The sequence below is a fragment of the Leopardus geoffroyi genome, chromosome A2 (assembly GCF_018350155.1).
Source record: "Leopardus geoffroyi isolate Oge1 chromosome A2, O.geoffroyi_Oge1_pat1.0, whole genome shotgun sequence".
Classification (NCBI taxonomy): domain Eukaryota; kingdom Metazoa; phylum Chordata; class Mammalia; order Carnivora; family Felidae; genus Leopardus; species Leopardus geoffroyi.
The window spans coordinates 142,335,948-142,357,246 of NC_059331.1; the positions used below are offsets into that span (position 1 = coordinate 142,335,948).

At 37.6% G+C, this 21,299-nt stretch overlaps 1 pseudogene; it reads right to left on the minus strand.

Moving 5' to 3' along the window:
• Positions 1 to 18,407: 18,407 nt before the first annotated feature.
• LOC123607282 lies at positions 18,408 to 19,469 on the minus strand (annotated as a pseudogene).
• Between the last annotated feature and the right edge of the window lie 1,830 nt (positions 19,470 to 21,299).

Sequence of the window (21,299 nt, forward strand, 5' to 3'; positions counted from 1 at the left end):
ATCCAGGTGGGTAACTCATAGGTGTGTGCTCAATTAGAACCAGTGCATGGAGTCATTCTCTTTCTGAATTAAACACTGACAAACAGAACTGACTTCTAAAAAAAAATTGATCAGAATTAATTTTACTACCAAATAGAGATACTATAGAGGAGAATCTGGTGAATGGTTAAGAAGTGTCTGTAGTGAAACTAGTCATACTACATATTACATTATATGTGGGTGATGTAATGTGGTACATCACATATTTAAGACTATGTAACCACAAACTTTTTTGTAATAAATTACATACTGTTCCTTAGCTGGCAATTCTTTTCTGACTAATGATACAGAATTAGGCAGAAAAGGAGTTCTTGGAATATGGTATTTCAGTATTAAATCATTTCATTCTATTTTTACTTTTTATGCTTCTAGTTTGGTATTTAATTCTACTTTGCTGGTATGTTAGGCTACATATCCATGCGTGTCAATGGATAATAATGAACATTTACTAGTGACTTCTTTACCAATAATAATGCTTTAACAAGAATAACTTAATATGCTTTCCTTTCTATACATGAATCAATAAAAATGTAAAGTAGAGGCAATAAATAAGATTCTTAAATATATACCTAAATTATGAAAAATAGGTAAGTCAATTTAACTAACATTTTCAAGAGTATTATTTACTCACAGTTGCAAAAAATTATCACTTCTTTTACAATACTTGAAAGACAGCTAAGTAAAATTTTAGTCAATTCTCTTGAGATTTCATCTTTAATCATCATGCTTCTCTCTAATTAAAAAAAAAAAAAAAATCTTTGTAGCTTTTAGACCCATAGTTATATTTTGTGGTTAACAATGTTATTTCACTACAAAGAACACTATTCAAGTTAGTTTCAACACTTTCAATAAACTCTAAGCTTTTAATAAGAGTAGTTTTTAGTTTCATTATCTAGATTTGTTAACCACTGTCCCTGAAAGTGTAATGAAAAGCTTCCACGAGCTTGGAGAGGAAGAACATGCTGGCCGAGCAATTTATCACTTAGGCACACAGGCCAAAAAACACTTTGGCTCCCATGAAAGCACTTTTGAGAGCTGCGGTAGTTCCCCCTTGTCCACAGGGCATCCATTCCAAGCCCCCAATGGATGCCTGAAACTGCAGATAATGCCAAACCGTATTTATGCTATGTTTTTTCCTATACATATATGCCCATGATAAAGTCTAAATTATAAGATAGGTACAGTAAGAGATCAACAATAGCTAATAATAAAATAGAACAATTATAAAAATATACTGTAATAAGAGTTGGCTGAATGTGGTCTCTCTCTCTTCCTCGAAATATCTTAGTGCACGGTACGGTACTCATCTTTCTCCTTCTTGTGATGTTGTGAGAGGATAAAGTGCCTACATGATGAGGAGAAGTGAGGTCGATGACATAACGTTAGGCTACTACTCACCTTCTGACCGTTTGTCACAAGGAGGATCATCTGCTTCTGTACTGCAGTTGACTGCCGGTAGCTGAAAGCATAGAAAGTGAAAATGTGGAGAAGGGGGGACGAGTATACATTGAAAACAACCAGTCTGTTAGTGTCACAGGTGTAGAAATCTCATCTTTTAATTCTAACATTTATTATTGGTTTTCTCAAGAATTAAGCAAAATTTCAGGTTTGATCATGCTACCTTTTTATTGTGGCATGATTTTATCGCTCCCTCTGTCTCTTAAATTTTTCTGCTAGGAATTGGCAAGTACCAACAAATATGATGGCTTCATTTCTTTCCTGAAACCAGTTTTCATTAGTTTTGCAGCAATCAAAATGAATTCCATTTTCACCTTTTATTATGTGTCCCATTCATACAATTTTTAGTTTAGTACCAAAAACCCAGGGGTGCCATTTTATTACTGACTTTTTAATTGTACCTAATTCATCAGAAGATTTTGGACCTTGCAAAATAGCTTACCAGAGTTGAAAGCAGCATGCATTCTACTGAAACCCACTGGGCTTGAAGTATCATTTATCCAAGATCTCTCTCATGGAGCATCAGCTGTGGGCCCTATATTTTCATATTCCCAACAGTTGGTGTAGTCATGGGGATCACAGAATAACTAAGTTGGAAGAGATTTTTAACAATCATTTTGTTCCAACCATTTGTGGCATATTTCACTGTAACTCTTCCCAATCGCCATTAAGCCATGTTTCTAAACTCTCTTGTTTTGTTGGTCTTTCCAGTGAAATAGCTCTTGCATGTCGCCAACCTATTGGTTAACTTCTCTATCTTTATCCCACTCCCTTTCTCAGCAGCATTAGATGCAATTAACCATTATAGCCTTCTTGGACCACTCTATTCTCTTGACTTCTCTGCCATGACACTTTTTGAGTGGTGTCTTACTCATCTTACTTTTCTGCTTCTCATCTTACTTTTCTGGTTCCTTCTTTTATGTTCAATTTCCAAACATTGGTGCGCCCCCCAGGATCAGACTTAAGTCTCTTTTCTCCACACCCTTTCTCCATAGATAAATTCATCTGGTCCCATGGCTCTAAATAATATCTGTATTACTTTAACTCTCAAATATGTATCTTTAGCCCTGAAAGTCCAGGAACTCCAAATCATGTTATATGACCACTTCCACCTACCAATCTAGACATCTAATAGGCACCTGAAATTTTACATGTAAAAAAAAAAAATAATTGGTTCCCACAATCCTTTCCCTTGCATTAAAAACTTACATAAGCTATACACACAGTAGCAACCTTTGAATTCTTCATTTTCCCTTAAATCCCATATGAAAGTGTATCAACACAACATGTTAACATTACTAGCAACACTAATCCAAAATTTATTATGTGTGAGTTACCCCTAAGTATTTCTCTAGAGAATACCACATGACACTCTTTTTCTAGACCATGAGAAATAAATGGTGAGTGGAGTGCCAACATCTTTTGGAAATGAATTGTGGAGAATTGCTTTCTCTAAAGCATGGATACTCATGGTCTTACATGGATGGAAATGAAAATATCAACCCAAAATATCAATGCTACTATAGGTTAACTATAGACACCAAAGTTCAGCGAAAATCAACAAAATGGATTTTTGTCTCCATGAGAGATAATGCAGACGAAAAGAGCTCTCTGATTTCTATGAGAATCTCTACAACCCAAGAGAGAACAAAGAAGGATACTTACCTATCAGAAACACAGTAAGTATTGGTGGCTCAATAGAAAGCAGCATTCGTGTGGCAATTAGGATTATCTAAATTATGAACTTTTGGTGTTAGCTAACTAATGGTGAGATGATGGCTGAATAAATGGGAAGCTCCTTGAATAAAGCAAATACTACAATAATAGCAAGTATGTCCTCTGAATATCTCTCCTACCTTTCTACACAGGGACCTGGGCCATTTCCAGGGAAACTCTATGGTGAGAAAGAAAAATACTAAAATTCTTGGTGACTTTGGATACTGAATTTCATCTTGAATGAGAGGAATACCATAAAGGTGATCAGTTAGGAGATTGTAGAGATAAGGTAATAAAGTGAGTGCTCACCTTAGTCCAAATATATGTTAAACCTAATAGAACCTGGTAGTCAGTTCTGCGCTTTTTTTCTTTTTGAGTGGGTGAATAGGAAATGAATATACTGAATGTTTCAATTTGAGTCTCAAGGGCAAACAGAACACTCAGATGAAGATAATTCTAGATGTTTTATTTATTTTCTTTTACACAAAGGGGCTAATTCCAAAGGCATATGAGGGATGTAGAGGAGCACAAAGTAAGGGAAACAGGGGCTAGCAACAGTGTAGTTTTTACCATCCCTAGGCCCAAAGAGATAAGAGGAGGAAGGTGTTACCAGAAACTGAAGGTTAGATGAGAGTTTAGACAAGAATGCCTTGAGAACAGCAACTTCTCAACAAAGAATGTAGCTAGCATGACTTGAATTTACACAGGGAACCAGGAAAAGAAGTACTCTGACTTCACTCCTTTGCAGAGAATCACTAGTTAAAACCAACCAGACATCAGAGGACTCAAAAGTTCATGATGTAATCCATACAGGTCAGCCTCCGGGGGCAGAGATCAGGATAGAAAAGGATGGCAAGTGAATCTGGAGGGGCAACATCAGGCACATTCAGCAAATGACAAACTCTTCACATTGGTTCCCTGACTTAAGAAGAAATGGACAGTGTGGAGCAAGAGAAGATTCTAGAGGTTTTTTGTTTTTTTGTTTGTTTTTTTTTCGTTGTTGTTTTTACAAAACCAATATATCAAAGATAATATCAATATTTTGAAGTTGTACTTTGGTGATTCTTATCACATCCTTAATTAACCATCTGGCTTGGTGGGGACAGGAGAGGGAGGCATTTTGGAGAATGTAAATTATCATAAATGCAGTCAACTGTTGGTCAAATGGTGATTTTTCCCACTGAAGATTTTATTTCTACCTCTGGTGAATGGTAGGCAGATATTAACCTTAAAACTTATGTTTTGTTTTGCCCAGTAGCTGAAAACTCCAGGAGAAGTTTGATTGCACTGAACTGGGTTAGTAATACAAATTCAGTCTTGTCTCAAAGATTTATGGCAAATAGAGCCAGAGCCTTCAAGAATCTTATCTCATGCCATAGGTTAGTACTTTGGCCCACTGATGACATTAAGTGGACAGACCTAGAAAGCCAGAATTTGTGTCGTCAAAGTCCACATAGGACGAGTGTGTACTGAAGGGTAGGAAAGCCATGGAAAGTTCCTGCAACATCAGTGGAGCTTTTAGGGGACCAATGAGCAGGGTGGCTGTCCTGTCCAAGGAACAAGTTGCTTCATCATGTATTACTTACTTTAAGAAAGAGGCACAATACTTGTTAGACCACTTGTTATTTCGATGACAGAGTATAGCTCTGTATAATTCAAAAAGGCAAAAATTCAATAAATAAACATAAAAGTGTGCATTTATCAATATTTTGAGATAGAACAAAGGCTTTCTTTGTGCAAAAAAATAAGCTTTGTTTTTCTTTGCTTGGATTACTAACAGGATTTTTTTAATATAACCACATTTAAGTTAAGTGTTTCTAAACTGGGTGAGAACTTAGAAGCACTTGCAAAACAATTTACGTGCAGAGATCTTTACAGAATAGGTTTCCCCCATTTTTATTATTGTCTCATACCTAACTGATCATAATTTTAAAGAATTTAATTTTATTGAATATTTCCATACATTTAACTTGGTTTTTAAAGAATTAACTTTCTTTTCACATTCATATTTCACTACTTTATGTAATGGTTACTTAATTTAAGCAACTTTAGATAGAAGCACAACATACACAAATAGGTATTAGAATAAACACAATGGAATTTTGGGAAGCATATACCAACTCGATTAGTAGATATAAAAGTGTTTGTGTATATAAGAGCATTTGTCAATTACGCAGATAGGTAAAAGTGAAGTAGAGATAGGTTAAGAGGGCTTCTAGTTTACCATATTTGTGTGTGTACTTACCCAAATCATCTGACAGGTGATTTGAAAGGTACTCACTCTTAGTGGGACCAAGACCAAGAAAAAGGTACTGTGTCAACAGCTTTACTTCTTAGCCCTATGATCCAACAGAGCCAATGGTGCTCAAATTGTTTATGGCAGATCAGGATACTGTATGGACTGTTAAAGAACCTCGTATGTTAGTGGTCCAACCAGCTACCTAGTGGCTGGTTAGTTACATTGGGCAGTTTCTATCATTCTCATGAGAATAGGTATTTATTTTGGATAAAAACAAAACAAAACAAATAGACTTACTAGTACCAGGGTGCATATAGGAGAAACACGAAGTGTTGACCTAGGCTATTAATAGAATATAGGGTATTGATACACAGTGGGAACAGAAGGGAATATGAACAAAACTCAGCCGGTTCCCTGGGGAGACTCATGGTACTTGAAATGACCAATGATAGAAGTTAAGAAAAGAATACTATAACCCTCTGGAGTAAAATCACTAGATCTTTTTTTTTTTTTTTTTTTTTTTTTGGGGCTTATTGATTTTAAATCAGCCTAATCTTTATTGAGCTACTACAGGATTCTCTTTGGTTTCACTTGCATTATATGTTTTTAATATTTTTTAATGTTTATTTATTTTTGAGAGAGAGAGACAGAGAGCGAAAGGGGGAGGGGCAGAGAAAGAGAGGGAGAGAAATTCTGAAGCAAGCCCAGGACGCATGGCTTGAACTCACAAACCTGAGTCGAAGTCAGACGCTTAACCCACTGAGCTACCCAGGCGCCCCTAATTTGCATTATTTTATTTCAAGTACATGAAGTGGAACATTGAAAAATGTTTGTTTACATTTAATCTCTTCTTTGGCGAATTATCTTCCAAGTTATATATGGAAGATTTTGTATATGTGGCACATATTCTCCCCCATTTTAGTAGCCTCTTCAATTTATTTTTATAATTTTTGCCATATGAAAGTTTTAAATTATTATTTTAGTGAACACAGCAATCTTCTTCTTATTTTTCTCCTTTGTTTTTGACCCTGGGCCTTGGTTACACTGACACTACTCTTTGTCGCTTAATCAAAAGGGAGTAAGAACAACTTCCTGTGGTTGCTACATTTTACATTATCTTTTTGGTTTTTCAGCAATTCCATCATAGGAAAAATCAATATTCTGTATTAAGTTTCCTCTATTGAAAGTGTCTAAATTTGGGGTTGGGGGTTACTTTTAATTAACTAGAAAATCTCTGGAATTTGTTTCTCATACGAAAGGAATTTAATTGATCAATTTCTTAATAATTTGACCAGTTACAAAAAGAGTTGTTTCATCATCCAATGTTATGCTGAAATTTAGAAATGCCATTTAAAAAAAAACAAAAACATTGAGTAAGTCTGTTCCTGTATTTTCCACCTGTTCCATTAGTGTTTCTCTGTATGTATGCTCTTCACAGTTTGTTTATAATCTTATAATATCTGGAAGTTTAGGATTGTCATTATTTGATGTGTTTTTCAAAATTATCTTTGTTATTTTCTTCCATCTATATTACTTTATTATATGTTTGCATTGTATTATTCTCTCAGAAACATTACTCTCATTTTTATTAAGCTTGATAAAGAATCCTTTGGGATATTTGTAAGAGCGGCATTATTATAGAAAAGAACAAACATCTTTATAATATCCTATTTTTGTAGCTAGGAACATGGGATGCTTTTCATTTGTTCAAGTTTTGTTTTAGATATTTAGTAAACTTTTGTAATTTTAATTATATAGGTTTGGCAGTTATTCCCAGATATTTACTGTTTTTAGCTACAAACCAAAAATATTTTATTATATTGCTTACATTTACTGATATTTTAGAAAACTTATACTAAGAGATATTTTACTTAAAGTTTAAAATACAAAAATGTGGCACTTACATGTAAAATCTAAAAAACAAACAAACTAACAAAGACACAAAGAAATAAACAAACAGAAAGCCAGATTCTTAAATGCTGAGAAGAAACTGGTGGTTACCAGAGAGGAGGTAGGTGGGGAAATGGGTGAACTAGATAAAGGGGATTAAGATGTACAAACTTCCAGTTATGGAATAAATAGGTCACAGAGATGAAAGGTACAGCATAGAGAATGTAGTCAGTATTGTAGTGATGTTGTATAGTGACAAATGGTGATGACACTTACAACGAGCACTGAGTAATGAATTGTTGAATCAGTATGTTTTACACCTGAACTGAATATAACATTGTATGTAAATTGTATGTCAATTAAAAATTTTTTGCACTATACAAAAACCATATTATATATAAATTTGAAAAAATTAAGTAAATTCATTAGCAAATTAAAAATAATACAAAACTGGTTTCAAAATAGCAAACTTCTCTGTATCCACCACTCAGATTAAACGATTAGCAAAATTTTATTGCATTTGCCTTATCAATCCCTTTTGTTATTGTTGCTATTACTCAAATATTTTATAAAATTTTCTTAACATTTATTTATTTATTATTGAGAGACTGAGAGAGACAGAGCGTGAGCAGCGGAGGGGCAGAGAGAGAGGAAGACACAGAACTCCAAGCAGGCTCCAGGCTCTGAGCTGTCAGCACAGAGCCGGACGCGGGACGTGGGGCTCGAACTCAGAAACCGCAGATCATGACCTGAGCCGAAGTCAGACGCTTAATCCACCGAGCCACCCAGGTGCCCCTACTCAAGTATTTTAAAGCAAATCTCTGACCTATTTTGTCCCTCAGTATGCATGGTAAAAAATATGAGTATTTTCTATATATATATTAATGCCATTTTCACACATAAAAATTGGGTTACATAGTATGCATATTAAATACATATTCAAATTTCCCTAACTTTTTAAAATGTCCTTTTACTGTTGATTTGTTTCAATTAACATCAATGTGCCAAATTAGTGTTGTTTTTAAGACTTTCGAAAATCTGGATTAGTCCTACTTCCCACTGCCTTCCTCCCCCCAACTTCCTTTTTAAAAACTTTTCTTTATGCCTTTGGCTTATAAAAACTGAATCAGTTGCTCTTAGCAAATGGATTCTGGATTTTTGTTTTCTTCTTTGTGGCTCATTTAACTTGTTCTTCTTTGTCTCATTTTCTGTAACTGACTGTTGGCTTTCAAAGCTTGATTAGATTCAGGTTCAGCTACTTAGGCAAGGATATTTCCTGGCTATTGATGTGAAATGGACTTAACCCATACACTTATGGCATGAATATAACCTGAAATATGAGAAAAATGGAAGGGTTACAGCCTACTTAGTCATCCAGTAATGTGTGTTTAAAATATGGGACTATACATTTACTTGATGTGTATTTAAAATAAGGGACTCATACCTTATAATTTGGATATTGTTCTTCTCACACAATATATTTCTGGGGCAAGTCCATGCTATAATTTTGTCTAACTCATTTTTTTAATGGTTTTATATACATCACATTTTATTTACCATTTCTTTACCAGGGAAAATCTTAGTGAAGTTGCTAGTTTTTTTGTACCATGCTGCAATAAACATCTCATTATGTATATGCAAAGTGTTTTGTTAATATAGATACCTAAAAGTTTCATTGATCCATCATGAGATATGTACATTTTACTTATAACAGACATCATTAAAACACAATGCTGAGTTGCTTTTTTACAACTGTGCACTCCTAGCATCAGCACTAGAGTGCCATTTCTTCACAACTTTTCTAGCGCTTGGAAATATCATTTTAATTTTCGAAAAACTATTTCACGTGGGTTTAATTTGCATTTCTGTGATTTGTAAGTTACTACAGAGACCAACTATCTTTTCACATTCATTAGCCATTTGGGTTGTTTCATGTGGCGATTTTTAAGACCAAATACACGGTCAATGTTTGTAACTTTTCTGTATGCATATGTTACTTCCAGGTTTATGCATATCTATGACAATATTTCCTTATTTGTGTTATTCAAGATATCTAGATCCTCATTTAGTTTTGTTTACTTGGTTCATTAATGTCTGAGCATTGTGATTGTAGGGTATTCAATTTCTGCCTGTAGTGTCACCATTTTTCCCATGTATTTTTTGAAGCTAGGTTGTTAAGTGTATCCACATTTATGACTATTATATTATTTTGGAGTAACAGTCTCTATATCAACATGAAATGTATTTTATTATATCTACTTTCTTATTAAAAATGTGTCTGGCATTTAATTCTTTTTTTTCCCTGATGTGAATATTGTGATAAAGCAATATAGATATTGCCTTTTATTTGTTTTTAACTTGGAATATATTTTATTTTAAAATATTATATATATTTATTGACAGTACATTTATCTTGATGAGCACTGAGTAACATATAGAATTGTCGAATCACTACACCCAAAACTAACATAACACAGCTAACTATACTGGAATTAAAAGAATAAAGGAAAATTAAAAAAAAAGAACCTTCTGGGAGTTGAAACAGTTAGTGTATTAGTAATCACTGCTGCTCCTTATGCTCTTTCCTCACGACCTGAAGAAAAAAGAAAATCAAACAAATAACAAAATGCTTTGTAATTAAAATAGAATCTCAAATCTCTTCACTTATCCTTCATAGAAAACTGTGTGTAATAATAGCAGGAAAAATTTGTTGAGCACTTCCAAAAAACTTTAAAATTAAATATTATATATTTACATATTTAAAGACTTTCTTTTCTTTTTTTCAAGTTTTTATTTATTTATTTTGAGAGAGAGCGGGAGCAAGCGTGTGAGCACAAGTAGGGGAGGGGCAGAGAGAGAATCTGTGCTGTGAGCACAGAGCCTGATGCAGGGCTCGATCTTACGAACAGTGAGATCATGACTTGAGCTGAAATCAAATGTCAGATGCTCAACCAACTGAGCCACCCAGGCACCCCAAGATTTTATTTTCTTAAGAGCAGTGTTAGGTACGTGGCAAAATTGACAGGAAGGTATAAAGATTTCTCATTTACCCTTGCCCCCACACATGCATGGCCTCCTCCCTCATTCACATCCCCTTTCAGAGTGGCACATTGTTGCAACTGATGGGCCTACACATCATCACCGAGAGTCCATGGTTTATTTACATGATGGTTCACTCTTGGTGTTGTACCTTCTGTAGGTTTGGGCAAATGTATAATGACATGTATCCACCACAATAGCATCTTAAATATTTTAAATATACAGAACACACAGTTTATTCCCATGTATGCATGAGCCAGCTCTATCAATTCTAACATTCCTCTATTCTTGACTTACAATCTGGAAGATGAAATAATACTCTACATACTACTGAAACCTCCTACAGACCATTTGTCAATCACATTTTCCTTCCTCCTCTGCTCCCAGAAATAGAAACTCACTTGAATTTGTTGTTTATCAATCCTATGCATAATTCATACCATTATTTTACATGTACTTATTCACAACAAATATATTGTGTGTTTTCATGACTTTTATGTGTCATTTGTAACCTCTGTGTCATTTCTACTTGCTTTCATTGCAAAAGTTGTTTCTGCATTTAACGGGTATTATATCTTCATTTATGTCTGTGAAAAGCTAAACATTGTTATTTTTAAAGTTCTTATCTGATTTTTCTGATAACTTATGCAGTAAATTCATAATCTGAATTTTATTTTGATGGCTGGCTTTGCCTCATGAGCATTCTAATTTCGTATGCTGACTTCTTTCATTGAATTTTTTTTACCTTTTCATCTCCCTCTCCTTTCCCCTACCTGTCTGCCTATCCCCTTTCTCTCCTTTTATCTCTCTCTTCCCTTTAGAGGATTCAGAAAATTGCCATTGCTTTTACCTGGATCTTTGCTTCAGACTGGATCCTATTGTGTCTCATAACAACGTTTCAACCCACCCCACCACTCCACAATGATGTATCAGTTATTATTACTTTTGGCTTTTGTAACAGAATCAGTGGAAAGAGCAAAGGCCAGCTATAATGGTTTCATCAAATAGAGATTAGTTTTTCTCACGTAAGAGAAATCTGGACGCAGGCTGTCCGTGAAATCATAGGTGTCCAAGCTTTTCCCAACTTTCTGCTTCCCTATTGTTAGCATGTGATTTTCATCCTCAGAGACTCCAGAGAGTTCTTATACTTCCATGCATCCTGAGGGAGAAAGGGAAGTGAAAAGAGCAAAGGTCGATAGAGCATGCCAGCTCTATTTAAACTTGCACAAAAGTTGGAGAAATTCCACGAAGTATTTTCCATACATCTTCTTGGCCTCCTTGTATATATGTGACAACTTTACATCCAAGGGAGTCTGAGAAGGCAAGTATTTTTTATGTTTATTTATTTATTTTGAGAGAGAGACAGAGAGAGCATGAGAGGGGGAGGAGGAGGGAGAGAGGGAGAGAGAGAGGCACAGAGCCTGACATGGGGCTCCATCCCAGGAACTGTGACATCATGACCTGAGCCTAAATCAAGAGTTGGATGTTTAAATGACTGAGCCACCCAGGTGCTCCAAAGGCAATTATTTTTAATTAGAAGCTAAGAAAAAACTGGGAACATCTAAGAAAGAAGGGGAGAGGGAACACTAGGAAGAGACAGAGGGAAACTAGCAGTGATTTGACAAAGATGTTGGGGTTAGTGCAGATTCATCCACCAGGACAGGGGCAGCTTGGCTTGGTGTCTGCTCACTGGCTATATCCTAATCCTCTCACCTCTTCCAGGCCTACTTCCTATAAAGCATTGTTGGTAACTCCTGTTGGCATGATTTTTACATTTTTTAAAAAGGTTGTTCAAAAATAGAAGAATATGCGTGGGCACCTGGGTGGCTCAGTCGGCTGAGCATCCGACTTCGGCTCATTATCTCACGGTTTGTGGGTTCGAGCCCTGTGTCAGGCTCTGTGCTGACAGCTCAGAGCCTGGAGCCTGCTTCGGATCCTGTGTCTCCCTCTCTCTCTCTGCCCCTCCCCTGCTCACACTCTGCCTCTCTCTCAAAAATAAATAAACATTTAAAAGAAGAAGAAGAAGAATATGTGATAGAGACCCTCAAAGCCTAAGATATTTACTACTTTGTTCTTTGTAAAAAAAAAAAAAAAAAAAGTGTGCGACCCTGTTTTAAAGATCCAGACTCAGGCTCCAGTAGGCTTTCCCCTCATCTTCCTATTTAGCCGACTGTAGCTACCAGATATTGGCGAACATTTTTATTTTGCCATTACTCCATGGTAATTATGTTTCCTACTCTCACTTTCTGCTTTAGCTTGGAAGCCCAACATGCCTGTGACTTCATCCCACTCATTACATTACACACACACACACACACACACACACACATCTGCCCATATATACGTTTATAACAATATATGTGTAATGATAGTGAATGACTCACGTATCCCAGCTCTGAATCAATCAGTAGATGAGATGGCATTTTTCTGGCTGCAGGAACTGCTTCAATAGGTCCAGGGAACATGAGATCAAGCTTTTGGTTAATTTAGGGTAAGTGTTCTCTCTAGCTAGACATAAAAGAGCTCAAATGTTTCTTGTAGACATCCCATGATCAAAGTGAAATCAGTCTTAGAACAAAACTGACATGGTAGAGGGGGGGTGGAGAAAACAGTACACCAATCACAAATTCTTTCTGCCTCTGGATTTCTGTTTCTGCGAGTCAATTATGTTCTTACTGTTCTAGGTTTCGCTCATCACAGCTAATGCTCATGCTACTGCCCCCATGGACCAGCAGCATTACTAGGGTCTGGGAGCTTGTTGGAAGTAAAGACTCTAAGGACCCATCCTAGACCAACAAAATGACGATCTATATTTTATCGAGAATCTCTAAGTCATTAGCAGACATCAAAATTTCAGAAGTATTTCTATAGGAATGGCTCTCTGCATGTGGTGTGTGGATCCATGGGGATTTCCAAGGTCTTTCTGTAGCATCTGTGAGGTCGAACATAATTTCATAGTTATAATAAGACATGATTTGCCCTACCTACTGTACCTACTATTATATAGTCTTCATAGTCCTAGTGAGAAATAATGCAGAAGTGACTTTTTCTCCCTCTTTACTCTATAGTGGGCTTCTGGTTTTTTAGCATATTTTTCTCTTTCTTCTTATGCCAATGATGTGATGAGACTTAGAAGAGCCCACTCTTAGTCCATGGAGTTTAGGTGTGGATGACCGCCTGCCCTTACTGCTCTCTCAGCAGGTATGGAGAGATAACCTAAGTTTGGCCAATTAAGTCATTTAATTCTCTTGGCCACAGTGATGGATTCAGAAATCGGCATATGACCCTATGACCCACATTGGTGCACTCAGAAGAAACGCTAACATTGTTTTTGTTGTTGTTGTTGGGTTTTTTTTTTTTTTTTTTGGCAATATTGGGAACAAGATTCTCTCCTTATCTTATTTTCTTTATAAAAGGATGGTATAGGTTAACATTGCCAGGAGCTCCCTTTGGAGATGGCTTCTCTGTTATAGCCAAGTATTGAATTTAGGTCTAAAATAATTTTGCTTAGAATCTTGAAGCATCTGCTGTGTTACTGAAGGCTGAGTCTATTTTGTGAAACAAAGGCAAGGTATAACATTAACTAGAATCTTGGCAGTTTACCAGTTCACATTAATTTCCTTCCAGATACTGGTATTGATTTTTATTCATCTTTGGAATTGATGATATTGAAACCGTTATTTCCCCCTTTATTTTCATGAGTTTTTGAGTGAAGTTTGGGTAGGTTTTATGAATATCAAAAACCAGATAAAAGTTTAAAAATTTTTTTAAATGTTTATTTATTTTTTAAGGAGAGAGAGAGAGAGAGACAGAGTGTGAGCAGGGGAGGGGCAGAGAGAGAGGGAGACACAGAATCCAAAGCAGGTTCCAGGCTGTCAACACAGAGCCTGATGTGGGGTTCAAACCCATGAACCATGAGATTATGACCTGAACCAAAGTCAGATGCTTAACTGACCAAGCCACTCAGACACCCCTCAAAAACCAGATACATTTTTTTGAATATTTATTTTTTGAGAGAGAGAGAGACAGAGAGAGAAAGAGAGAGGGAGTGTGAGTGGGGGAGGAGCAGAGAGAGAGGAAGACACAGAATCTGAAGCAGGCTCCAGGCTCCAAGCTTTCAGCCCAGAGTCCAATGCAGGGCTTGAACTCATGAACCGCGAGATCATGACCTGAGCCAAAGTCAGACACTTAACCGACTGAGCCACCAAGTTGCCCCTATTTATCTTTTTAATTCTCAATACCTAGCACACTGTTTGTTTCACACTCATTGCTGAAATGAAAAAGGAATATAGTCATTGTAACTTCAAATCCTTCTTTCACTACACTGAGTTAATATGTTAATTCTGCAAGGAGTTGAAACCATTTTTTCAAGGTTGACATCCTATTCTCTTACAAGGATCCTCAATTATACTTTCATTTCCAAAGCTGCAAAGAATATTATGAAAAACCTTACAGAAAAATGTTCCTTTAATTTAATGTTTATTGAGTACCTAATATATGCTGGGCCTTACCTTGGCTGAACAAGACACAATCCATCATCTCCACACTCAGAAAGATCCTATTTAGTGGTAAGATGGACATAAACATACTTTTAACTAGTGTTATAAGGGCAGCAGATGCAAAACCCAGAGTGATACGCTTTATCTGTGAAGATCAGAGAGGTGCCATTGAAGTGCCTGACAAGCAGAGATGGGGAGATACTTTTTTAAAGATTTTTTATTTATTTTTGAGAGAGAGAGTGTGAGAGGGAGAGGGGCAGAGAGAGACAGAGAGAGAATCCCAAGCAGGCTCTAAGCTGTCAGCACGGAGCCCGATGTGGGGCTTGATCTCACGAAACATGAGATCATGACCTGAGCTGAAATCAAGAGTCAGACGCTTAACTGACTGAGCCACCCAGGTGCCTGAGATGTGGGATGTTAATAGGCAAAAGAAAGGCATTTTCAGATGCATTAGTATTTGATGCATCAATATTTGGGGGGGACTGTAAACAGTTTAGAATTGTTTGAAAGAGGGATGGTAAGAGATGAGACTAAAGAGAAAGGCTGAATTTAGATCAAGAAGGCTGTGTTTGGGGTGCCTGGGTGGCTCAGTCGGTTGAGCGTCCGACTTTGGTTCAGGTCATGATCTTGCGGTTTGTGAGTTCGAGCCGCGCTTCAGGCTCTGTGCTGACAGCTCAGAGCCGAGAGCCTGCTTCGGGTTCTGTGTCTCCTCCTCTCTCTGCCCCTCCCCTGCTCATGCTCTGTCTCTTTCTCTGTCAAAAATAAACATTTAAAAAATTTTTAAAAAGAAAGACTGTTTGCCATATCATTCAGCTGATCACTGCTACTCACTTTTAAAGAAAATCCACTTGAAAAACATACAAATCCCTCCTGAAATAATTAGAGATTATAGTGTCCTATGCATTCCGCCTTCTGTGGGAATCATTTATACAGACAAAGGGGAGCCTTTAAAATGTCTTGCAGAAAACAGGGAAACACCCTGGAGACAATGGACAGGTGGATCAGCTGATAGACTTGAAAGGTGGATTTAAGGCAGTGGCTGTGTGAGAGGAAGGGCACTTTAAAAATAATTATTTCTTGGGGTTTCATGGACATAACCAGTGGAATTTAGAACTGATACTATATGTTATTTAACTTTACAAATATGGAGGCTATTTTATAGCCCCTTTAGAGAATGATATTTATAAATATATGAAATAGAGAGGAAGGGGTTACAGCCTCATAAACTGAAATCATGAATTTGTAGCTTTCTTTGAGACTCTTGACAAAAGATGCCCACTCACTCCTTCACTTTAGATTCAATGTCATATTCATGCATAGTTTTAAACTCTTGGAAATAGCCTGAGATCTGTTGGTTCCAATTTTATACAGATAACATTAAATTAGTTTTGGTGACCCTGACTGTGACCTTTTCCTAAATATCTTCTGCCTTTGATGTCTTTACCTTCATTGTAATTTGCATTTTTGGTTTTATAACTCGGTTAGAGTAATACTTCTCAAAATCTTTTACATCATGACACATCTAAAAATGATATATGAATACAGTACATGAAAGGCAACAGATAAGGCTGCTTGCCTTAGGAGACCACAAGCACCAGCCTACCATATTTTGTTAGATCACTTGACACTGAAGAGAATTGCTCTCTGCTCAGACCCCATAGCCCGTTTGCGCTGGTTGGAAGGCTCTGGGTTATGGAACGGAACATAAAATCTCGTGACTATGGGATGCATACCTGCATTGTTTAGCAAGTATTGTGATGGCATTGGACATATCATATGTCCATATGGACATATCATATGTCCAATACCAACTGGCAAAAATACCAACTGGCTTAAGGGACAGTTGCTAGTGGCCACATAGGGATCTTGCAACATGGTGTGCATAACTCAGGACGACCTGCAATCATTACAGAAAACATGACTGAAAGCACATATTTGATTGATGAAGGTTCAGGAGCATTTGATAGGATATTATAAGTATCCAATTCTTTTAGTTCATAAACAAGGACACTTGAGACTAAAGGAATTATGTGTCTTGACTTGAATAGAGGTTAAATGACTGGAATGTAAGCTTTATGAAGTCAGGGCAGTTGTGTTAACCGTGACATCCTATTGCTTAGTAGAGTTCATAGCACATGCAAGAAGTTTCCTGAAATGTTGAGTGCATGAGTGAATGAATTGGCCAGGGTCACACAGGTAATGAGAGCTAAGATGAGAATTACAATCTTCCATATCCCAGCTCAATGATTTGATCCACTGTGTATTAGACTATGTCACACTTGTTATCAATGCTCTATGAATAAATCATTATGTGGCACAAGGCACAAAAGGTCATGAACACATTCTAGAAATGAATATTTTAAGGACTCACCTTTTCTTCTGTTTTGTAACAGTTCCTACCCATCATATTCACAGATCAAACATGAAATATTTGGATTGCCAAAAAGCTTATACTTAACATATTTCTATAAACATAGCTAGAAGCAACAAAGTTGCTGTTATATGGACTTCCACAACATTTTTCCCCCTTTGGTGGTTATAATATTTCGTCATTTTCTTTTTTTTTTTTTTAACATTTATTTATTTTTGAGACAGAGAGAGACAGAGCATGAATGGGGGAGGGGCAGAGAGAGAGGGAGACACAGAATCTCAAACAGGCTCCAGGCTCTGAGCAGTCAGCACAGAGCCCGACACGGGGCTCGAACTCACATACCGCGAGATCGTGACCGGAGACGAAGTCGGACGCATAACGACTGAGCCACCCAGGCGCCCCAATATTTCGTCATTTTCTTCAGCAACAGGACATATTGAGATCTGTCTTTATTTCCCATTATTCAAATGATGAAAGGTAAAATTTTAAATAAGTAATTACTGATGTGTCCTCTTTGCACTAAAATCAAAATGAACACTGTCGCTGAAAGCTTATGTCACTCATGAATTCATTAAACATTCATTAACCTCACCTCAGGTATAGGTGTCCTTGTTTACATATTTCAGATTTGCATACACATGCCCTGAACAAGATTTCAAAAATGTTTATGACCCAATGACTGCCTTAATTATGAATCCCCAGGTAGATATTTGTGAAATCCTCACCCAATGTGGCTTTTTCCCCCTCTACCAGGTCCTTTATGCAGTTCAATATACAAGATAACACTAAGATAAAACAAGTTTTCTCCTTTTTTTAAGTTTATTTATTTATTTTGAGAGAGAGAGAGAGAGAGAGAGCACAAGGGGGAGATGGGCAGAGAGAGAGGGACAGAGAATCTCAAGCAGGCTCCAGGCTGTCAGCATGGAGCCCGATGCAAGGCTCGATCTCACGAATGTGAGATCATGACCTGAGCAGAAAACAAGACCCAGATACTTAACTGACTGAGCCACCCAGGTGCCCCCAAAACAAGTGAAGTTTCTTGTGGGTGCCTCCATCTTCCTTGTGGCTGCCAAAGCCAGAAGAGACCTGGAGTAGAATGCTTAGTCATGGGGAAAGCTGCTGTGCTTGGCCTGGCAGATGGGGAAAGGAGAAGGGTTCAATTCTTCACAACCTGAATGGCGTCCTCATTCTCCAATGTATGGTTTTATCCCACTTTTTGAGAATTGTGTTTCACAGAGAGACCCCCCCCCCCCAGACCAAAAGATATTTAAATTCTTTGATAAAGCTTTTGTGATTATTCATGTAGAAATCTTCCATGTGATCCTGGGGGAAGGCAGCACCACTGGAGATATGTAATCGGGCAACTCGGCTATGGGTTTGGTGTAAATCCTCACTAGTTTTTGTTAGTACCAGATATTTTCCAACAGGTTGCCAAAATTGCATCAGCGACGGGCAGAGATGGATGCACAGTGAGGCACCTTATAGATGATACCTGGTTCTTCAATGGAGACCTGATCAATCTTATTTGACGCATGGATACAGCCGATATAAACTCTGTTTCCTTCTACCGCACCAACGAGGTCCTCTACTGTGGCATCGCTATGCAGAGCCACACCGGCCTTATTAATTTTGTATTCAACCAGAATGCTCTTCACAATTTCAGCATCCAGCTCACTCTGAGAGCAAGTGGCTGTGAGATTAATGCCTCCCTTATCCCTCTTTTTAAAGCCAATGTAAGCAGGGTTGTTGTTCAAGTGAATACTAAAGCCTTCCAACTTGTTTTCAATTATCTTCTTATGTTCCAACGGTTTCAGAACACCAGGAACCAATCAGGATCAAGTTATTTGCTCAGGCCACTGCAATGACTTCTGCTACTTTTCCCCATTCTTGGTACCCTCACTGATAACTGGGAGTCTCAGGAGCTGGATCTTGGCACCTTTGTATCTGATGACACCAGGAACTATAGGTGGTGAGAGTAGTGAATTTAGGCTGTCATTTGTAATATAAGTAGTGTTGACTTCTCCTAGGATAGAAAATCTACAAACCCAATTTGAGCATCACTTAATCTTGGCCACACCAACATCTCCCAGCCCTCTATCGAGAGCTTTTGGAGTAATGTGTTCTCTGAAGCTTAGAAAGACAAGACTTCATCAGGCATAGGCGGTGTATTGTGGCCTTGTTTTTCTTGAATCTAAGCCATCTTGGCTTCAAGAGCCATGATCTTGATTCAGGTGCTGCTCCTGGTGGCAAATCCCAGGGGATGCGGTGGTCTCTATACTGCTTCCCGTCAAACACCTGGTGCAGAGCAGCCACACCCATCAGGTGTTAATGCAGTACCTGCGCATAGGCGAGTACTTCCTACTTCTAGAGAGAGTTCTACTTGTGAGGCTTACGGAGCCACACAGCGTGAAGCATTCTCCTCTCCCCCCAGCCAACTCCCCATTTTTTAAAGTTTTTGTTGTTGTGTGGGTGTCATTTCTTTATTGGGGAAGGGGATGAGTCATTCACTACGTACTTCTGTGCTGGCCCCTAGGTGCACACAGGTTGCCAAACTCTGCATACTGAATAAAACAAAGCAGAAAGACAAATTTATTGCAACAGTTTTGACCTGCAAACTGGGAAGCTGAAGCCTACCCAGAGGTATGAGTTCCGAGTTGCTCACAGACTAAAGGGTTTTAATAAGGCAAAATGCAGAATATATTTGGCTCTTTCAGAATGATTGCCTGATGGTTTTCTTCCTTATTTGGATCAGGGTAGTGGAGTCAATGCAACAAGGAAGTCCAAAGATGATGTTAACAGACGTGGTGTTGGGGGATTGTCTGACATCCTTTGCTGATTTCTAAGAAGAGCTGTGAATTTCTGTAACTTAGGTAAGTCTGTTTTGTTTTTCTTTAATGAGACTATACAGCCCAGTTCCATTTTGTCTTTAATATACATGACCTCATTTTTGTTTTGGTTCTATAGTATACATATGTGTACATACACATCTGCAGTACGCCAGAGCTCTGGTGGGTTGGGGACATCAAGCTCTTTTACAAGAGGGTATTATTAGAAAGAGCTGATTCTAATAGATGGGAAGCTGCAGCTCCACCCTGGTGGGAAGCCATCTCTGTCTTCATGCCCAGGTGGAGCTAATAACACTGGGGGGTTCGTGGGGGTGGGGGTAGCTGAACAGTGAAAGGAACTTGGGTGGACAGAACAGCCTCCACCCCTCCCACTCTGCCAGGACTGGTGGCCAGGACTCACCCTACCTCAAGGTAGGTCACTGGACTCTGCAGGGACAGGGCTTGGAAGACCTTGAATGCTCCATGGGACCACTCCTTGGGCCCTTCTCCATACCATACTTGTCAGAGTTCATGACTCTTCATCTCTCATGATAATTTATATTGATCAAACGTTTGCAGGTGAGGAATGATAAATTGAATTGTTGATTATAATAATTAACAGCAACTTGGCAGAGTGCTGTGAATTAGACTGTTGTCCCTTTCACCCCTTCTCCACCTAGGCTCTAGTGTATGAGAAAGTGGACGCCAAAGTGGTGATTTAGCAATTGCCACATTAGTTGTGATTTTTGAGACATTATAGAAAATAGGAGAGGTTACAGAATTTAGAGTAGGAAAAAACTAGCAATTTGGTTTTTTTTTAAAGGTTTTATCTGAAAATTGTGGGTCATTCGATTTGTAGTTGATACTAGAGAAGAGTCTGAATTTTGTTATGAAAGGGATGATTTATTCACAGAGAGAAAAGGGTGTATTGATTAGTAGGAGTTACTATGTGGTGATTTAGAATAAACTTCGTTGAAAAAACCTTAATTTCAGGATTTGGCAGGGTTTGGCTGGTATACCAGAAACAACATGTTCTTAGCTAATCACTTACAGTTTTTTGGGACATGCTTGGAGGCAAAATAGAGACCTGCAGACAAATGATTCTGGAGATGAGTAAGCTTTTAGCTTGTTATAACAATGTAACAGAAGATTTCTACATGGAAGTTGCAAAAATAATTGGCACATTTCTGTTTGAAATTTATTAATGACTTAGAACACAGAGA